Below are 22,946 nucleotides of genomic sequence, written 5' to 3'. Positions count from 1 at the left end.
TTTATTACTATTTTATTTTATTTGTTTGAGATTAGTCAGTTATCTCAACAGAAGCCAAGAGCTATTCATCAAGGTAATGGATGAATGCAAAGGAGGGGCTGCTGGTGCCTGTGGGACCTTGGTGTGTATGTGCTGACCAGCTGCCTAGTGCTGCCTCACATCATAGGCTCTGCTTCACACCCTCTGGTGCCACACTCTTTGACTGCCCCTGCTGCTGTTACAGGGACCTGCTGTGCATTGTGGGCTGCAGTGGCCTCCCCCGATTGGGACACAAGCAACCAGCTTTGGCTATGTCCACATGATGCTGTCTCCATCAGCATGCAGAATGCATGAGTCATGAGGGCAAGCTGCCTCCAACTAGATTTCAAAGTATAGAACCAAATGCCTGCAGAGCTGTTGGAGCAGGGCTCAGGCAGACAGCTTCTGTGGGGTCATTTAGACAAGCTGTGGGATGGAGCTACCCAAAGCCTTGGAGACAAGTTAGCTCAGAACCTTGCAGGCCCAGCAAAGCTGTGGCAACAGAACCACTACCCCAGTAGATATGGAAGTTATTACTTCAGGACTGTCCCTTCAGGGTGTCTGAAAATTGGGACATATGTCCCAGTGGGCCCCAAGGGCAGAACATCAAGCCAAAGTACATAATATATACAGAAGGGAGAGTAGTTCTATCACTTTGTTTCTACAGAAACAGAAAAGTTTATCTTGAAATATACTTCATTGAATATTTTCCATAATTTTAAAATGTAAAATACCTATTAAAGTAGGTCGTAGATAGCAAATAATAAATTAGACACATATCTATGTGAAATTGTATTCTGATCACTCATTTGCCTTTGTGTTCTTGTATGATTTAGCTGTGGTGTGGCTTTCTTTTACATTTCAGATTAAAGTAAATTTTATATTGGTTTAAATTTAGTATATTTTCAATTTCCTATTTGCTTTCTCTGGTAATTTTGAATTTTTTAATCTTTTTAAAATGGAACTTGACTTTCATCTGGGGTATGAGAAGACTTATTTTAATATTATTAAGTCATTAATATAAATAGCATATTTTAGACAGTTTGGATGAGAAATTTCCTGCTCACTGACCATTTTACTGAATTAGTGTATGACCTGACATGGAACTAACAATAAGAGCTGGAAATTACATTTACCTCAAATCATTCTGGTTTTAACTAAATTTATTAAGCTTCAGAAATGTAAATTATGCATATTTATTGAGTACTTAAATCAATATACCAAGATGATGGAGAAAGTGCATATTTGTATTATAGTGTAGCTTTCAACTAATGTTTGGATGAATTCATGGAAACTTACTCAAACTTCGATGTCAGATTTTACTTTAAATAAACACAAGTTTAATATTAGAATAAAAGAGTGCCTTGGTCAAATGTCAGTTGAATTCTGCCAGAGTGAAAAATCCTGATTACTAAGACTATGTTATTTGCTAAACACCCCTAACATCTCATCTTGAGCATCAAAGAAGAAAATTCAACCATAATGTCGTGTATTTACCTATCTTTTCTCTTGTCACAGTGTGGTTCACATAAAAGTCAAATAGAATGAATTCCCTGGGAAATGATTCCTTTTGTAAAATGAGGTTAATGATCGTTACTGCCAGAGTCAACTTATAGAACAACTATGAAGCAAAAATGACTTGTGTATGACAGCACCTTGAACACTACTGCATAAACAGTATTATTAAAGATCAATTGGTATGAAAAACATAAATTATATTTTGAAATACAAATAGCTTTATTTCTGATGTATGTAATATGTTATCATTGTTTTAAAAAGTCAGTCAATGAAAGAGATACACTGTTAACATTCTTGTCACATTCTTTTATTACATGTGTGTGTATATATAGCTATCTCCAGTGTGGAAATATTTCTATGTTGAAAATGAAGAGCTACATAAATATTTTGAATATCTGGATTTTTTATTTTAAATCCATGTTAAAATTTATAAAACCTACTGCCATTGAGTTTATTTTCTATATTTTTATAAATTGCAATAAAATAAATATCCTCCTGTGTTAACATATACAACTATTGATTTAAGACCATGTAATAAATGTAAAGATAAATCGCTCCTCCTAACATTTTTGCCAATTTACTCTCCCACCAACAATGAATTTCTGCTTCTTTCCACACTTGACAATATATATTATTTGATCAATTTTTAAATGCTTTGAAAGTGCAATAGATTTTAAAAAGGCATCTTATTTTTTAAATTTATATTTATTTATAGTGAAGCGAAACTTTTTTCATATGTTTAGTGACCATTTGCATTTTTGTCTGAAATGTTCCTGTTTCTTTCCCATTTTTTTCATTGTTTTGTAGGCTTTCTGCATGCCTTAAAATAATTTATCTTTAAACTGTCATAGATTCTATACATTACCCTAGTTGTTGTTTGTCTTTAAACTTTGTTCTTGGTATTTTTAGGTATATAGAAATTTTGTAATTTGTTTTTATTTAATCTTATTTATGTAATTTATTTTTATTTAAAATATGCCTACAAGGTATGCATATACGCTTATGAGGTACATGATATATTTTGATACAGGCATACAATGTGTAATAATCACATTAGGGTAAATGGAGTATCCATCCCCTCCAGTATCCTTTGTGTTACAAATATTCCAATAACACTTTTTTAGTTATTTTTAAAATGTACAATACAATTATTATTGACTGTAGTCACTCTGTTGTTCTATCAAATACTCCTTCTTATTCATTCTTTATAAATAGTATTTAGTACCCATTAAGCATCCCCATTTCCCTCCAACCAATTCACTACACTTCCCAACCTCTGGTAACCAGCCTTCTATTCTCTATCTCCATGAGTTAATTATTTTGATTTTTAGGTCCCACAAATCAGTGAGAACATGCAATGTTTATCTTTCTGTGCCTGGCATACTTCTCTTAACATAATGACATTCAGTTCCATCCATGTTCACGGAAATGACAGGATCTCTTTCTTTTTGGTGGCTGAATTGTACTGCATTGCGTAAAAGTACCACATTTACATCATGCATTTGTCTGTTGATGGACACAGGTTGCTTCTTAATCTTGGCTAGGTTGCTCCTTAATCTTGGTTTTTGAGAACTGTGCTGCAACAAACATGGGAGTGCAGATAGCGTTTTGCTATACTGATTTTCTTTCTTTTGGGCATATACCCAGCAGTGGGTTTGATGGACCATATGGTACCTTTATTTTTAGTTTTTGAGGAACCTCTAAACTATTCTCCAAGTGGTTGTACTAGCTTACATTCCCACCAACAGTGTATGAGGGTTCCCTTTTCTCCACATCCTTGCCAGCATTTGTCATTGCCTGTCTTTTGGATATAAGCCATTTTAACTGGGGTGAGATGATATATCATTGTAGTTTTGATTTGCATTTCTCTGATGATCACAGATTTTGAGCACATTTTCACATGCCTGTTTGCCAATTTGTGTGTCTTCTTTTGAGAAATATCTATTCATTGTTTTGCCTATTTTTAATTTCATCTATTTTTAATTTCTCATTGGCTGATTTGATTTTTTTCCCTATAGAGTAGTTTGAGATCCTTATATATTCTGGTTTCATAGTTTGAGGTTTTAGGTTTTAGTCTTTAATCCATTTTGATTTGATTTTTGTGTATGCAAGAGATGGTGGTCTAGTTTCATCCTTCTGTATATGGATATCCAGTTTTCCCAGCACCGTTTATTGAAGTGACTGTCCTTTCCCCAGTGTATGTTACTGGCACCTTTGTCAAAAATGAGATTACTGTAGGTGTATGGATTTGTTTCTGGGTTCTCTATTCTGTTTCATCAGTCTACATGTCTGTTTTATGCCAGTACCATGCTATTTTGGTTACCTTAGTAGTACAATTTGAGGTAAGGTAATGTGAGTTTTTCCAGTTTTGTTCTTTTTGCTTAGGATAGCTTTGGCTATTCTGGGTCTTTTTGGGGTTCAATATAAATTTTTAATTTTTTCCATTTATGTGAATAATGTAATTGGTATTTTAATAGGGACTGCATTGAATGTGTAGAATGCTTTGGGTAATATTGACATGTAAACAATATTTTTTTCTTCCAGTCCATAAAATGGAATATATATTTATTTATTGGGGTCCTCTTCAACTTTTTTCATCAGTGTTTTACAGTGTTTCTTATAGAAATCCTTCACATCTTGGTTAATTTAATTTTTAGTTATTTAATTTACTGTGTGACTACTGTTTCATGAGACTACTGGTTTTGATTTATTTTTCAGATTGTTCACTGTTGGCATATAGAAATTCTAGTTATTTTTGTATGTTGATCTAATATCCTGAAACTTTACTAAATTTGCTTATGATTTCTAATTGTTTCTTGATGACGTTTTCAGGTTTTTCCAAATGTAAGATCATTTCATATGCAATCAAGGATAATTTGATTTCTTCCTTTTCAATTTGGATGCCCCTTATTTATTTTACTTGTCAGATTGCTCTAACTAGGACTTCCAATACTATGTTGAATAGCAGTGTTAAAAATGGGGCTCATTATTGTGTTCCAGAGCTTAGGGGAAAGGGTTTCAGTTTTGCCTCATTCAATATGATGCTAGCTGTAATTCTGTAATACACGGCTTTTAGTACGTTGAGGTATGCTCTTTCAACATTCAGTTTTTTGGCAATTTTTATCACGAAGGGAAGCTGAATTTTATTGGGTGCTTTCTCAGAATCAACTGAAACGATCATACCGTTTTTATTCTTCGTCTACTGATACAATGTATTACATTGATTAATTTGCGTATCTTAAACCATCCTTGCATCCCAGGAATAAATCCTATGTGGTCATTATTAATGATATTTTTCATGTGTTCTTGAATTCTGTTTATTGTATTTTGTTGAGGATTTTTACAGCAATCTTGATTGACACTGATATTAGTCTGTACTGGTTTTTTTATGTGTCTTTGTCTGGTTTTGAACTCAGTGTTGTTAATATTGTTCTTGTTGATTTGTTTGGAAGTATTCCCTCCTACATTTTTCAGAATAGTTTGGGTAGGATTGCTACTGTTTCTTCTTAAAATGTTTGGTAAAATCCAGCAGTGAAACAATTAGGTTATGGGCTTTTCTTTGCTGGGAATCAGTTTATAATGGCTTTGATGTCATTGCTTGTTATTGGTCTGTTCAGATGTTGGATTTCTTCCTGATACAAGCTTGGTGGGTTGCATGTGTCTAAGAATTTGTCCATTTTATTTATGTTTTCAAATTTATTGCCATGTAGTTGCTCATAGTAGCCTTTAAATCATCTTTTAATTCCTGTGGTATCACTTGTAATGTATCCTGTTTCATCTCTGATTTTATTTATTTGAGTCTTGTCTTTTTTGTTGTTGTTAGTCTGACTAAAGTTTCTGAATTGTGTTTATCTTTGCAAAAAAACAGATTTTCATTTCATTGTTTGTATTATTTTCTTTATTTCAATAAATTTGATTCTGCTCTAATCTTTATTATTTCTTTCCTGCTAATTTTTGTTTGGTTTATTCTTGCTTTTGTAGTTTTTAAAATGCATCATTAAGTTGTTTATTTGAAGGTTTTCTCTTTACTTTTTTTATATAGGTGATTGTAGCTATAAATTTCCCTCTTAGTACTGCTTTTGCTGTATCCCATACCTTTTTGTATGTTGTTTTTCCATCATCATTTGTTTCACAAATTTTAAAAACTTTCTTCTTAATTTCTTAATTGATGCATTTGACATTTGGGAACATACTCTTTAAATTCCATGTGTTTCTAGTTTTCAAAATTCTTCTCTTTATTGATTTATATTTTTATTCTATTGAGTTGAGAGAAAAGACTTAATATTATTTTAATGTTTTCATTTTTTTAAAGTCTTGTTTTGTATCCTAAAATATAGTCTACTCTTGACAATTATCCATGTACTGAGGAGAAGAATGTGTATTTTGCAGCCATCAGATTAAATGTAACATAAATATTTATTAGGTTCATTTGGTTTATCTTGCAGATTAAGTCAATTGTCTTTTTGTTGATTTTCTGTCTGGGTTATCTGTCCATTGCTGAAACTGAAGTGTTGAAGTCTTCAGCTATATTATCTGGGGGTCTATCTCTCTCTTTAGCTCCAATAATATTTGCTTTATATGTCTATGTGCTCCAGTGCTGGATGCATTTATATTTAAAATTGCTATATCCTCTTGATAAAATTATGACCCCTTTACCATCATACAGTGATGTTATTTGTCTTTTTACAGTTTTTGTCTTGAAATCTATTTTGTCTAAGTATTGCTACTTTTGCTCTTTTCTGGTTTCCATTTGTATGGAATTTTTTTATGCCTTTCTTTTCATTCTGTTTGTGTCTTTTTTGAAGAGGTGTGTTTCCTGAAGGCGGGTCATTGGATCTTGTTTTCTTAAACCATTCTGCTACTCTATGTCTTTTGCTTAGAGAGTTTAGCGCACTTGTATTCAATGTTATTGTTGATAAGTACAAAATTGCTCTTGCAATTTTATTTGTTTTCTGACTATTTTGTGGTCTCCTCTTCCTACTGTCCTTCCTTCCTGTCTTCTTTTGAGTGAAGGTAACTTTCTATGGTCATATGATTTTCTTTCCTTTTATTTTTTGTGTGACCCTTGTATTTTGTTTGACTTAAGGTTAACAAGAGGTTTGCAAACAATGACCTTTAACTAATTATTTTAAACTGCTGACAAGGTAACATTATTTTCATAAACAAACTAACCAACTGGAAACAAGAAAATAAATAAAATTTGCATTTTAACATTATCCCCCATTTTTAACATTTTGTTTTTTCTATTTATATCTTTTTGTACTGTCTGTTCCTTGCATAGTTGTTGTGGTTTTTATTTTTGTTCAGTTTATCTTTTAGTATTTCTATTCAAGATATGAGTAATTTAAAAACTCCAATTACAGTGTTATATATATATATATTTAACTATATATAAAAAACTATATGTTTGTGTGTGTGTGTGTGTGTAGTTTTTCTGAGTCCTTGCTAGTTCCAGTGAGTTTTATACCTGCAGATAATTTCTTATTGCTCATTAACATGATTTTTTCTTTCACACTGAAGAACTTCTGTTAACATTTCTTGTAGTACTGGTCTTGTGTTGATAAAATTCCTCAGTCTCTAATTGTCTGCAATAATCTTGCTTTATCCTTCATGTTTGAAGGATAATTTCATGGGATATACTATTCTAGAGTTAAAATTTTATCCTTTCAGCAGTTTAAATATGTCATTCCACTCTGTCTTGCCCTGTAAGGTTTCCACTGAAAAGTCTGCTGCCAGATATAGTTGAGCTCCATTGTGTATTATTTGTTCCTTTTCTCATGTTATTTTAAAGAAATTCTTCTTTATCCTTGACTTTTAGGAGTTTAATTTTTAAATGTCACATGGTACTCTTTCTTGAATTTAATGTTTGGTGTTCTATAACCTTGTTGTACTTGAATATTGATATATTTCCCTAAGATTGGAAATTTCTCTGCTATTATCCATTTGAATAAACTTTCTAACTGCATCTCTCCCTCTCTCTTCTCTTAAAGGCCAATAACTCTTAGATTTTTCTCTATTGAGGCTATTTTCTAGATTCTGTAGGTATGCTTTGTTGTTTTTTATTCTTTTTTCTTTTGTCTACTCTTACTATGGATTTTCAAATAGACTGTTGATATGGTTTGACTCTGTGTCCCCACCCAAATCTCATGGCGAATTATAATTCCTCATGTTTGGGAAGATACCCAGTCGGAGGTGATTGGATGATAGGGACAGATTTTCCCCTTGCTGTTTTCATGATAGTGAGTGACTTCTGATAAGATCTTATGGTTTAGAAGTTTGTGGCACTTTCCCCTTCACCTTCTCTTTCTCCAGCTGCCATATGAAGATGTACTTACTTCTCCTTTACCCTTCTGCTGTGATTGTAAGTTTCCTGAGGCCTCTTCAGCCATGCCTACTGTACAACCTGTGGAACTGTGAGTCAATTAAACCTCTTTTATTTATAAATTACCCAGTCTCAGATATGTTTTTATCAGCAGCATGAAAACCGACTAATACAGTAAATTGGTACCAGTAGAGTGGGATGCAGCTGTAGAGATACCTGAAAATTTGGAAGCGACTTTGGAACTAGGTAACAGGCACAGGTTAGAACAGTTTGCAGAGCTCAGAAGAATACAGAAATATGAGGGAAATTTTGGAACCTCCTAAAGACTTGTTAAATGGTTGTGATGAAAGTGCTGGTAGTGATATCAACAGTGAAGTCCAGTTCGAGGTGGTCTCAGATGGAGATGAGGAACTTATTTGGACCTGGAGTAAAGGTCACTCTTGCTATGCTTTAGAAAAGAGACTGGTGTCATTGTGCCCCTGCTCCAGGGATCTGTGGAACTTTGAACTTGAGAGAGATGATTTAGGGTATCTGGGGGAAGAAACTTCTCAGCAGCAAAGCATTCAAGAGGTTGCCTGGCTGCTTCTAAAAACCTACACTCATTTGTATAAAAAAGAAATATCCTGAAATTATAACTTATATTTAAAAGGGAAGCAGGATGTAAAAGTTTAGAACATTTTCAGTCTGACCATGCAGTAGAAAAGGACACCCCATTTTCTAGGGAGAAATTCAAGGCTGCAGAAATTTGCATAAGTAATGAAGAGCTGAATGCCAGTAGCCAAGATAATGGGGATAGTGCCACCAAGCCATTTCAGAGACATTTTTGGCAGCCCCTCCCATAACAGGTCTGGAGTCCCAGGAGGGAAAAATGGTTTTGTGAGCCAGGCCCAGGGTCCTCCTTCTCTTTGCAGCCTTGGGACTTAGTGCCCTCTGTCCCATTTACTCCAGCTCCAGTCTTGGCTAAAGGGACCAACGTACAGCTCAGGCCATTGCTTCAGAGAATGCAATCCCCAAACCTTGGTGGTTTCCATGGGGTGTTGTGACTGTGGGTGTGCAGAAGGCAACAGTTGAGGTTTGGGAGACTCTGCCTAGATTTTAGGGGATGTATAGAAATGCCTGGTTGTCCAGGCAGAAGTCTGCTGCAGGGGCAGAGCCCTCATGGAGAATCTCTACTAGGGAAGTGCAAAGGGAAGATGTGGGGTTGGAGCCCCCACAAGGGCACTGCCTAGTGGAGCTGTGAGAAGGGGGCCACTGTCATCCAGACCCCAGAATGATAGATCCACCAAGAGTTTGCACTGTGTGTCTGGAAAAGATGCAGGCACACAACAGCAGCCTGTGAAAGTAGCTGATGGGGCTATATCCTGCAAAGCTATAGGGGAAGAACTGCCTAAGGCCTTAGGATCCCACTCCTTGCATCAGTATGCCCTGGAGATGAGACACAGAGTAAAAGTAAATTACTTTGCAGCTTTAAGATTTAATGGCTGCCTTGCTGGGTTTTGGACTTGCATGGTGTCTGTAGCTCTTGTGTTTTGTACAATTTCTCCCATCTGGAATGGGGTTATTTACCCAATGCCTGTACTCCCTTTGTATATTGGAAATAACTAAATTGTTTTTGATTCTACAAGCTCATAGACAGAAGAGACTTGCCTTGGCTTAGGTGAAATTTTAAAATTGGCCTTTTGAGTTAATGCTGGAATAAGTAAAGACTTTGGGTGTCTGTTGGGAAGGCATGATTGTGTTTTGAAATTCGAGAAGTACATGAGATTTGGGAGAGACCATGGGTGGAAGATGTGTATGAGTCCATTTCTTTCTTTTTTTCTTTTTTTTTTTTTTTTTTTTTTTTTTGAGATGGAATCTCACTCTGTCACCCAGGCGGGAGTGCAGTGGTGCGATCTCGGCTCACTGCAACCTCTGCCTCCCAGGTTCAAGCGATTCTCCTGTCTCAGCCTCCCAAGTAGCTGGGACCACAGGCACCCACCACCACGCCCAGCTAATTTTTGTATTTTTAGTAGAGACGGGGTTTCACCATCTTGGTCTGTCTGGTCTCAAACTCCTGACCTCATGATCCTCCTGCCTCAGCCTCCCAAAACGCTAGAATTACAGGCGTGAGCCATCGCACCTGGCCAATGCTTAGTCCATTTTCATACTGTTATAAAAAGCTTCCTGAAACTGGATGATTTATAAAGGAAAGAGGTTTAATTGACTCACAGTTCAGCATGGCTGAGCCGGCCTCAGGAAACTTACAATCATGGCAGAAGGGGAAGGGCAAGCAAGGCATCTTCTTCATAAAGTGGAAGAAGTGCCAAGCAAAGGGAGGCGAACCCCTTATGAAACCATCAGATTTCGTGAGAACTCATTCACTATTATGAGAACATCATGGGGGAAACCACTCCCATGATTCAACTAACTCCACCTGGTCTCTCCCTTGACACGTGGGGTTTATGGGGATTAAAATTCACAATGAAATTTTGGGTGGGGAAACACCAAACTTTATCAATGTGGTTTGGCTCTGTGTCCCCACTCATTACATATGTTGAATTGTAATTCCCAGTGTTGGGGGAGTGACCTGTTGGGAGGTGATTGAATAATGGAGGCAGGTTTCCCCCTTGCATTTCTGGTGATGGCAAGTGAGATCTCATACCATCTGATGATATGATGGTTTAGAAGTGTGTGGCACTTCCCCCTTCACTCTCTCTCTCTCTCCTGCCACATGTGAAGATGTTCTTGCTTCCCCTCACCCTTATTCCATGATTGTAAGTTTCCTGAGGCCTCCCCAGCCATGCCTCCTGTACAGCCCTTTGGACTGTGAGTGAATTAAACCTCTTTTCTTTATAAATTACCCAGTCTCAGGTAGTTTTCTAATAGTGATGTAAGAATGGATCAATATGACTGTCTTTAAGCTCTCTAATTCTTTTTACTGCTTGATCATTCCTGCTATTTAAAAACTATGATGCATTATTCTATAGTTCATTTGCATATTTCAGCTCCAGAATTTCTGCTTTATTCTTTTTAATTATTTCAATTTCTGTGTTAAATGTATCTGATAGGATGTTGAATTCCTTCTATGTTATTTTGAATTTCTTTGAGATTCCTCAAAACTTATTTTGAATTCTGTTTCAGAAAGATCACATATCTGTTTAACCAGTATTAGTCCTTGATGCCTTCCTTAGTTCGTTTAGTGAGGACCTGTTTTCCTGGTTGATCATGATGTTTTTCAATGTCTGTCAGTGTATGGAAATTTAGGTATTTATTGTAGTCTACACAGACTGGACTTCTTTGTACCCATCTCTCTTGGGAAGGGTTTCCAGGTATTCAAAGGGACTTGGGTATTGTTATCTAAGTTTTTGTTCAGTCCAGGTGCAGTGGTACTCACACCTGTAATCTCAGCAATTTGGAGCCTGGGGTAAATGAATTGTTTAAGGACAAGAATTTGAGACCAGCCTGGGCAACATAGTGAGACCTCATCTCTACATTTTTTTTTTAAAAATATCCCAGCATGGTGACATCATTCTATAGTCCTGTCTTCTTTTGAGTGAAGGTAATTTCCAGCTACTCAGGAAGCTGAGGCAGGAGTATCGCTTGAGCCTGAGGGGTTGAGGCTGCAGTGAGCTGTGATTGCACCACTGTACTCCAGCCTGGGCAACAGATCAAGACCTTGTCTCAAGGAAAAAAAAAAAACAAGTTTTGTTCACTATGGCCTTGTCTGCATTAGGTAGCACCCAAAGCTCAGTAACACTATGGCTCTTGCAGACACATACAGGTCCTGGCTTGGTGGTCCTGGGTTAGACCTGGAAGAATCATCTGGATTATGAGGCAGAGATTCTTGTTCTCTTCCCTTACTTTTTCCTAACAAACAAAGGCGCTCTCTCTCTCTGCTGAGCTTCCTGGAGCTGGGGCAGGGGTGACACAAGCACCCCTGTCGCCACCACAACTGGATCTGAGTCAGACTTGAAGCTGGCATGGCACTGGGACTCGTCAAAAGCCTCGTATAACCACTTCTTGGCTACCACCTATGTTCACTGAAGGCACTAGGTCTATACAATCAGTAGATGGTGAAGTCAGTCAGGCTTGTGTCATTCCTTTCAGGGCCACGAGTTCCCCTACCCCTGAACACTCCTGAGATGCTGCCTGGAAGCCAAGGCCTTGAGTTGGATACCTCAGGAATCTACCTGGTGTTCTTTTCTGCTGTGGGTGAGTTAGCCACATTCCCTCCCCACTCTTATGGCCACCACCACAGGTCCAAAGGACTAGTGCCAGGTTATCCCTGATGTTTACTCAAGGCCCAAGGGCTTTTCAGTGAGCTTGTAGTGAATGCTGCCAGGCCTGGGACTCACCCTTCAGGGCAGTGGTCTTCCCTGTGGCCCACGGCAGGTGCGGAAATATTGTTTGAGAGTCAATACCTCGAATTGGGGAACCCAAGCACCTTCTTGGGACTCTACCCCACTGTAATTGAGCTACTGTTGGTACTTAAGCTGCAAGACAACGTTCCCTTTCCTCTTCCCTCTGATTTTCTCAAACAGAAGTTGTCTCTCCCTATAGCCACCAGAGGTGGGAATATGCTGAGTTACACCTGAAGCCAGCACATCTCTGAGTCTCACCCAAGGCCCATGGTGTATACTACCAGACTACTGTTGCTGATTATTCAGAGCCCAAAAACTCTTTAGGCAGCAGATTATGAACCCTGCCAGGACTGGGTCCTTCCTTTCAAGGAAGTGGGTTCACTTCTGGTCCAGGAATATCTAGAAATGTCATCCAGGGCTAGGGCCTGGAACGGGGTCCTCAGGACTTGGCCCAATGCTCTGTCCTACTGTGAACGAGCTGGTGCCCAAGATGCAAGACAAAGTCCTCTTTACTCTTCCCTTTCTTCCCCTCAAGTGGAAGGAAGGAGTCTCTTTCACAGCTGTGAGCTGTGCTGCCTGGGTTTGGGGGAGGGGTAATGCAAGCACTTTCTTGGCAGATCCAGCTGGTGTGTCCCACTAGTTTGTGTGCCCCCCAGTCCACTGGCTCAGACTCTACAAAGCACTGGAAATTGCCATCTTTGTGGCCTAGACTGCCTTTCAATTTTGTTTAGGACCTCAGATCACTTTAGCCCATGGTGGTGAGGTTTACTAGAACTCAGGCTCTGGCCCGTGGGATGGAAGATTACCCTCTGGCTAGGGCTGGTCTAAATGTTCCTTCTGTGGGTGCCAGCTGAGTTCTGCCTGGTGTTGCTTTCCACAGTAAACAGGGCAGCACTGATTTCCAATGTAAAGACCCACAATCACTATGCTCTCCCTCCTCCAAGTACACAAATTCTCCATGCCATGGCTGATGCTGCAGGATGGCAGGGGGTGGCATCGGCAATTAAAGGCTGCCTTTCCTACCCTCTTCAGTGCCTTTTTCAGTTATACGAAATTAAATCCAGTTATTGTGATCACTCACTTGAGTTTTGTTTCTTATGAAGGGGCTTATTTGTGTAGATACTTTGTAAATTTGGTGTTCCTGCAGATACAGCAATAGGTAGAGGTCTCTATTTAGCCATCTTAATCTGCCTCAGAAGTTGTTGGGTTTTTTGGGTTTTTTTTAAGTTTGTTATAAGATCACTTCCATTCATCCATACCCTTATCATTTTTAGTTTTGTTATCAGGCTTAGGAAGGCTTTCTTCATTCAAATATTGTAAAATATTCAATTTTAATCTTCTGGTCTTTCTGTGGTTAGAATCACCAGGAATTTATTTTTGTATGAGGCAAATCTATGTTTAATTTTGTCCAAATCATTAGGTAGCTGCAACAGCATTAATAATTTTTCTTTCCTAACTGATTTTAAGTGCCAACTGAAACTAAATAATTATATATACTGGAGTTTGTCTCAAGGTTTTTTATTCCATTCTATGAATATATATGTTCTGGCAACAGTACCATACTGCTGTCATTACACTAGTTTTGTAAAAATAAAGACAATGTTTCTCGCATTACTTTTTTGGGGGCAGATTTTTTTTTTTTTTAACTGGAAGAACCTCATACATTTTTTGTTATGGATGAACTCTGAAATGGCACTTCCGTATTCCAAGCTTCCCCATTTTTGCTTATTTATCTTTTCCTTAAAAAAGTATCCACATTTTCAGTTTAATTAGCATAATTGTATTCTTAATTTACATTTCCTCTGTGTATGTGATTATACAGTAATCTATTACTTTTCGTTTGCAGGATAATGAACATTTATCTTATAATATAAACAATGACCTGGGTATGATGAGTGCAGGGGATAGATTTTTAATGTTGGCACTTTCATTTATATAATATTTTAGCTATCATTCCTTTCTCCTCTCCTTTCTTCCCTCCCATTCCCACTCATTTTATGTGTTGTATTGGGGCCATATTTTCACATCTGATGATAGATTCTACCTGATCTGTATTCCAGGTATAGAATCTGTCTCTGCTTTATCTTTTCTCCCACTTTTGATCTTGTGAGTTGGAGGAGTGTCTTCTTGTCTCCTGATGTGTCTCATTGTGAAGGATGCCCTCTGAGTAACAAGATTGCATCCTCAGTTGGTGATGACTTGAAAATGTTGGTAAAATTGAACAAACATAAAACAAACTAAAACACAACTCTCAGTCTTTTTCATTGGTGATGAAATTGCCCATCTTTATCCTTCAACACCACCATTTTTTCATCTGAGTGGTAATTTTGGTCAGTTCCTGGGAGGTGGGTGGAAGCAAGCTTTTACAACTTCATATTTCCCAGAAGTCTCATTTATGTTTGAAAACTTTCAAATTGACACAATGATATTTACCAATGTTTTCTACTGCTCCCAGTTGTATTTGATATTCATTTCTGGTGTCATTTCCTACCTGTATTAACATTTTGATCTGAGTTTGGACTGCTTTATCTTTATTTCCCCTGCTTTCTTTGCCTACACAAATCCCATATATCATTTAAGACCCAGCTCAGACATCACCTATGCTATTTTCCCATAGTCAATTGATTCATTAATATTATAATAAATTCAGATTTCAATGGGAGCATAGCAATGTTTAAAAAATGTGTGCAGGCCAAGCATGGTGGCTCACACCTGTAAACCGAGTGCTTTGGGAGGCCGAGGTAGGTGGATCACTTGAGGTCAGGAGTTCAAGACCATCCTGGACAACAAGGTGAAACCCTGTCTCTACTAAAAATACAAAAATTAGCTGGTGTGGTGGTGTGGCTTGTAGTCCAAACTACTTGGTAGGCTGAGGCAGAAGGATCATTTGAGCTCGGGAGGCAGAGGTTGTGGTGAACTGAGAGTGTGCCACTGCACGCCAGCCTCAGTATGGGAGTGAAACCCTCTCTGGGGAAAAAAAAAAAAAAAAAAGTGTGCAAAAATAACAGTGAGGTAGGAAACTATACCAGAACTTAACATGATATACAAATAGAGCAGTAGAAAATATTAGGGAATGAAATGATATAAATTTAAAAATTTTCAAACTTGAGTGAGACTTCTGGAAAAGATGAAGTTCTAAGAGTTGACTTCCTTCTACCTCCCAGGGTCTGACCAAAATGACCACTTAGATGAAAAAATGGTGGTGATGCTGGAAGGAGGGGATGAACAATTTCATAAAAATGTCATCAACTATGAACAATCAAAATAAATTATTTCTGTCTTTGACACTGTAACTAATACATTGAATCCTATGTGTTTTAACATCTATACTCTTCAGAAAAGTGAAGCTGATCAGAAATAGTTATATCTTTTTTATAATCCTACTTGTGTTTCAGCCAGCATTTACCTTCCTCAAATTTACACTAGTTATGCAACTGGAAGAGCATCCAGGCCTCCCTTCCTCCATATTTGTCTAAAAAATGGAGCCACAAATAACAGAATGAAAAATACAGGGCATTAAAAAATAAGAGGCAGCAAATTATCATAATCTCCATATCCTAAAACATCAGCTGTTAGGTTTTTGTGTTCTATCCATACATATATTCATGTCATTATAAAAGTAACATCTTATTAAACATTTATTATATTTTCAACATGTTAATTGTTATCATAAACATTTTTATTATTACATAATCATAATATTCAAGTAAATATACTATAATTTACTAAACTTTCTCCTTAATGTTGCACCATTCTAAAGCTAATTTCACATATTCACTATTATAAAAATGCAATAGTGACCATCTTTGTGGATCTATTTCTATCTTTTGAAATATTTCCTTAACTTAAATTCTATTATTTTACTTCAGAATAACAGAGGTGTGTTTAATATTGATTAAATAAGTATAAAATAGTATTTTGGGGAAAATATTTTTATAATTTATCTCTACTAGTACCACTGAATTATTGTCTCACATCATTTAATATACTTCATGGTGAAAATAGGTTTCTAACATCCCTTCTAGCTTTACATTTCTATGAGTCTACTGAGTTTTATTGGATGTCAGGCAAAACCATTTCTAGACTGAAATTGTAAATTAGTTCAATAGGAGACCTTTTAATATTATAAGTTACAACAGTGAATAAAATGAAATTCACCTTACAAAAATTCACTACCCATGCTAGAATAGTCTTTAAAATATAATGTCGCAGTATTAGTAGACAACTTGTGGCAACATGCCTAAATAATTTCTATTTGAAGAAATAATTATAGTGTTTCTCACAGAAAACCAGAGAAGAAAACAAAATTTTAAAATACACTTGTTTTTCAGAGTAGGATTAGTTGCGATAGCTAAACACGAAGGATGGGACAAATAGTTAATATATCTGCAATGTTTCATATTATATCATTGTACCTGCTGTTTATAACTTAATTTTAGTGGATTTTAAACAGAAATTGTAAATATTTTAAACTATATTAGAACTATGTATGGTATTGTAATCTGTAGTATGCATCTAGACTAACATATCTACCTACTTTTCTGCAAATAGATGCAAATATGTTCACATCAGGCAAGATAACTTAATGATGAATTTTAAAAACTGAAGCATTAATTGTACTTGAAAATTTCATCATTTTATATATCACTGTTTATAGAATAAGAAGCTATTTTTAAACTAACCAATGTTTGATAGAAGCAAGATTGACTAAGTGGTTCTTTCTGTTAAAAAATACAATGTGAATTTCTATTTAGCATTCTACAATGTGACTTTTTTTTTTTTTAATTTATTTATTATTATTATACTTTAAGTTGTAGGGTACATGTGCATAACGTGCAGGTTTGTTACATATGTATACTTGTGCCATGTTGCTGTGCTGCACCCATCAACTCGTCATTTACATCAGGTATAACTCCCAATGCAATCCCTCCCCCCTCCCCCCTCCCCATGATAGGCCCCGGTGTGTGATGTTCCCCTTCCTGAGTCCGAGTGATCTCATTGTTCAGTTCCCACCTATGAATGAGAACATGCGGTGTTTGGTTTTCTGTTCTTGTGATAGTTTGCTAAGAATGATGGATTCCAGCTGCATCCAAGTCCCTACAAAGGACTCAAACTCATCCTTTTTTATGGCTGCATAGTATTCCATGGTGTATATGTGCCACATTTTCTTAATCCAATCTGTCACTGATGGACATTTGGGTTGATTCCAAGTCTTTGCTATTGTGAATAGTGCTGCAATAAACATACGTGTGCATGTGTCTTTATAGCAGCATAATTTATAATCCTTTGGGTATATACCCAGTAATGGGATGGCTGGGTCATACGGTACATCTAGTTCTAGATCCTTGAGTAATCGCCATACTGTTTTCCATAATGGTTGAACTAGTTTACAATCCCACCAACAGTGTAAAAGTGTTCCTGTTTCTCCACATCCTCTCCAGCACCTGTTGTTTCCTGACTTTTTAATGATTGCCATTCTAACTGGTGTGAGATGGTATCTCATTGTGGTTTTGATTTGCATTTCTCTGATGGCCAGTGATGATGAGCATTTTTTCATGTGTCTGTTGGCTGTATGAATGTCTTCTTTTGAGAAATGTCTGTTCATGTCCTTTGCCCACTTTTTGATGGGGTTGTTTGTTTTTTTCTTGTAAATTTGTTTGAGTTCTTTGTAGGTTCTGGATATTAGCCCTTTGTCAGATGAGTAGATTGCAAAAATTTTCTCCCATTCTCTAGGTTGCCTGTTCACTCTGATGGTAGTGTCTTTTGCTGTGCAGAAGCTCTTTAGTTTAATGAGATCCCATTTGTCAATTTTGGCTTTTGCTGCCGTTGCTTTTGGTGTTTTAGACATGAAATCTTTGCCCATGCCTATGTCCTGAATGGTACTACCTAGGTTTTCCTCTAGGATTTTTATGGTACTAGGTCTAACATTTAAGTCTCTAATCCATCTTGAATTAATTTTCGTATAAGGAGTAAGGAAAGGATCCAGTTTCAGCTTTCTACTTATGGCTAGCCAATTTTCCCAGCACCATTTATTAAATAGGGAATCCTTTCCCCATTTCTTGTTTCTCTCAGGTTTGTCAAAGATCAAATGGCTGTAGATGTGTGGTATTATTTCTGAGGACTCTGTTCTGTTCCATTGGTCTATATCTCTGTTTTGGTACCAGTACCATGCTGTTTTGGTTACTGTAGCCTTGTAGTATAGTTTGAAGTCAGGTAGCGTGATGCCTCCAGTTTTGTTCTTTTGACTTAGGATTGTCTTGGAGATGCGGGCTCTTTTTTGGTTCCATATGAACTTTAAAGCAGTTTTTTCCAATTCTGTGAAGAAACTCATTGGTAGCTTGATGGGGATGGCATTGAATCTATAAATTACCTTGGGCAGTATGGCCATTTTCACGATATTGATTCTTCCTATCCATGAGCATGGTATGTTCTTCCATTTGTTTGTGTCCTCTTTGATTTCACTGAGCAGTGGTTTGTAGTTCTCCTTGAAGAGGTCCTTTACATCCCTTGTAAGTTGGATTCCTAGGTATTTTATTCTCTTTGAAGCAATTGTGAATGGAAGTTCATTCCTGATTTGGCTCTCTGTTTGTCTGTTACTGGTGTATAAGAATGCTTGTGATTTTTGCACATTAATTTTGTATCCTGAGACTTTGCTGAAGTTGCTTATCAGCTTAAGGAGATTTTGGGCTGAGACAATGGGGTTTTCGAAATATACAATCATGTCATCTGCAAACAGGGACAATTTGACTTCTTCTTTTCCTAACTGAATACCCTTGATTTCTTTCTCTTGCCTGATTGCCCTAGCCAGAACTTCCAACACTATGTTGAATAGGAGTGGTGAGAGAGGGCATCCCTGTCTTGTGCCAGTTTTCAAAGGGAATTTTTCCAGTTTTTGCCCATTCAGTATGATATTGGCTGTGGGTTTGTCATAAAGAGCTCTTATTATTTTGAGGTACGTTCCATCAATACCGAATTTATTGAGCGTTTTTAGCATGAAGGGCTGTTGAATTTTGTCAAAAGCCTTTTCTGCATCAATTGAGATAATCATGTGGTTCTTGTCTTTGGTTCTGTTTATATGCTGGATTATGTTTATTGATTTGCGAATGTTGAACCAGCCTTGCATCCCAGGGATGAAGCCCACTTGATCATGGTGGATAAGCTTTTTGATGTGTTGCTGAATCCGGTTTGCCAGTATTTTATTGAGGATTTTTGCATCGATGTTCATCAGGGATATTGGTCTAAAATTCTCTTTTTTTGTTGTGTCTCTGCCAGGCTTTGGTATCAGGATGATGTTGGCCTCATAAAATGAGTTAGGGAGGATTCCCTCTTTTTCTATTGATTGGAATAGTTTCAGAAGGAATGGTACCAACTCCTCTTTGTACCTCTGGTAGAATTCAGCTGTGAATCCATCTGGTCCTGGACTTTTTTTGGTTGGTAGGCTATTAATTGTTGCCTCAATTTCAGAGCCTGCTATTGGTCTATTCAGGGATTCAACTTCTTCCTGGTTTAGTCTTGGAAGAGTGTAAGTGTCCAGGAAATTATCCATTTCTTCTAGATTTACAATGTGACTTATGCTTGATTAAACGGCACATACTAGGTTCAGTTGCAGACAATGTTTTTTTAAGTTTATTGATAAGTGCTCCCAAAGTATTATATAAGATTAGCTTTCTTAAAATCCAAATTTAAGATGTTATACTATGAATTATGTAATTATGTGTTTAATGAATTTTTTTTTTTTTTTTTTTTTTTTTTTGAGACGGAGTCTCACTCTGTCGCCCAGGCTGGAGTGCAGTGGCTGGATCTCGGCTCACTGCAAGCTCCGCCTCCCGGGTTCACGCCATTCTCCTACCTCAGCCTCCCGAGTAGCTGGGACTACAGGCGCCCGCCACCTCTCTGGGCTAGTTTTTTGTATTTTTTAGTACAGACTGGGTTTCACCGTGTTAGCCAGGATGGTCTCGATTTCCTGACCTCGTGATCCCCCTGCCTCGGCCTCCCAAAGTGCTGGGATTACAGGCTTGAGCCACCGCACCCTGCCATGAAATTTTTTAAAGGGATTGGGCATGGATGATGGTCATATATATATTTGATGGCAGAGAGAGTCAGAGAAAGATAAAGATTCTGGGTATACTTTTGTTAAAAAGTGAAAAATTGACCCTGTTTACATAGATATTAAAATCTACTTGAATGAAATACAGTACACAAATAATAAAAATGAAATAAATCTGTTGGTACTAAGTGCTACAAGAAAGATAAAACAGGGTGATATGATGGTGGTTATGGTGGGAGGGGTGAGGCCAGTAAGGCAGATAGTCTGTTCAGGAATGGCCTGAGGTCTTGGAATTTTAGGTGAGACCTGAGTGAAGAGAAAAATTTAGCCATGAGGATCTCTGGGGAGAAAATGTACCATAGGTAATATCAAGTGAAAAAATCCGGGGCTGGAAAACAACATAGAGGGTGCGAATAATAGAAATAAACCTAGTATTACTAGAGCATAAAGAAGGTGAGGGAGAATGGTAAAAGTAGATTAGAGTATGCTGGTCTCCATATGCTATAATAGGCATTTTGATTGACATTTCAAGTATATCAAGTTGATTATGTAATATATTTTCAGAACAAGAATTGTGACTTGCAAATACAGACATATATATGCATGTGTATGTATGTATATATACATATATGCATGCATGCATATAGGCATACACACATATACACACATATGTACATATACACATGCACACATATGTGTATATATACATATGTGCATGCATACACATACACATGTATATATACATATATGTGCATACAGATGTATATATTTCAACATATACATATATTTAAGTATATATATTTATAATATATGTATATATACATATACATGTGTGTATATACACATATATAGTACTACAACGTTGTAGTGAAAGTTATATTATGCTAACATACTTTTATTATTACACTAACACACTAACACGGTTACTGAACTGAAATTGTACCTTTAAGATTATTTTCATTTTTTGAAGTCTTTATGATGTGCCAGTTAGAAGACTAAACATTATGTATTATATTTTATTAAATCCTCACAATAACCTTCTATTAGTTTGTTCTCACATTGCTATAAAGAATTACCTGAGACTGGGTAATTTATGAAGAAAAGAGGTTAAATTGACTCATGGATCTGTGGATTCTACAGGGTTCTGTTTCTGGGGAGGCGTTAGGAGTGTGCAAATGTAGTGACTTGCTCATGGTCATACTAATAAAAAGTGAAGGCTGTATTTTAACATAGTTCTGTCTTACTTCATGTATCTCAAACAATCTGTAAGAGATTTTTGTCTCCTGAAAGTGTTAAGGTCTAGGTAGGTTCTATGGTTGGAATATGCCCCTCCAAAAGTCAAGTGTTGAAATTTAATGACCAATGTCATACTACTACGAAATGAAACCTTTAAGAAGTGATTAGGTCATAAAAGCTCTTTCTTTTATGAAACGAATTCAAGCCCTTGTAAAAGAGGTTTTACCCACCATTTGGCTCTCTTGCTCTTCTGTCTTCCACCATGTAGGGACACAGTACAGTGTTACATTCATACAGAGGATACAGCATCAAGGCACCATCTCGGAAGTAGACAGCAGTCCTCACCAGAGAACTGAATCTGCTAGTGCCTTGATGAACTTCCCAGGCTCTGAAACTATGAAAAATAAACTTCTCTTGTTTATAAATTACCCAGTCTCAGGTATTTTTATTGTAGTGGCACAAATAGATTAAGACAATATGTTTTAAGAAAGAAAATATAGCCAATATATTGAAAATGATAATTTAGTGAACAAGCCCTGTTCTAAGTGCTTGATGCATTAACTCGTTGATTCCTTGTAATTATTTTATGAGGCAGGTGTTATATTGATAGTTTTATTTTGTAGATAAGGATACTGAGGCAAAGAGGTTAAGCAAATGATCTTAGGTCACAAAACTAGCAAAGTGGCAATGTCAGAATTTGAAGCCAGAAGTCTGACTCCAGAGCTTGGGTACTAAACAACTATTCTCCAAATGCATCTCAATTGTAAATATTAAGAATGGTAAAATTCAATATAGCAAATGAAGACAATAGATCAAGTATTAGTTTGCTCTGTTCTGTCAAAGTTTTCAAACTAAAGTAAGCAGTACCCAGGAAGCCACTAACAGAAAAAGACCTTTCTGAGGGTCATTGTTCTCAAAGAACCGGAAGTAATCAAAGATGCCTTCACTCTTTTTAAAGGCACATAATTGGCATTTTAGTAGGGTCATTTCTTTATTTTTATTTCCTTCCTTCCTTCCTTCCTTCCTTCCTTCCTTCCTTCCTTCCTTCCTTCCTTCCTCCCTCCCTTCCTCCCTTCCTTCCTTCCTTCTTCAGCTCCTTCTGGTATATTATAATGGGCTTAGGATACTCAGACTCTGGGTACTCAATGAAAATAGCACTGTCAACCCCCCAGTCATCATGACAACTAAAATGACCCCTACCAAATTCTAGAAGGAATACCTGTGTCAACCCAAGGGCTCTTGCATGTCTATATCTGAGGGGAGGATACTTTTGTGACTAGGGAAGAAGGACAAGTAACAAACCTTGAATATTATCTATGTATATAGAGACATAGATTGTTTTAGACTGTTTATATATACATGTGTGTACACATTTTTAAAATTATTGCATTAATTTTACAACCTTGTAAGGTAGGGTTATTATCTCTGATTTGCGTATAAGAAATGTGAAGGTCAGAAAAATAAT

This window comes from Macaca fascicularis, chromosome X (genome assembly GCF_037993035.2).
Source record: "Macaca fascicularis isolate 582-1 chromosome X, T2T-MFA8v1.1".
NCBI classification, from domain to species: domain Eukaryota; kingdom Metazoa; phylum Chordata; class Mammalia; order Primates; family Cercopithecidae; genus Macaca; species Macaca fascicularis.
This window is presented reverse-complemented; position numbering follows the sequence as displayed.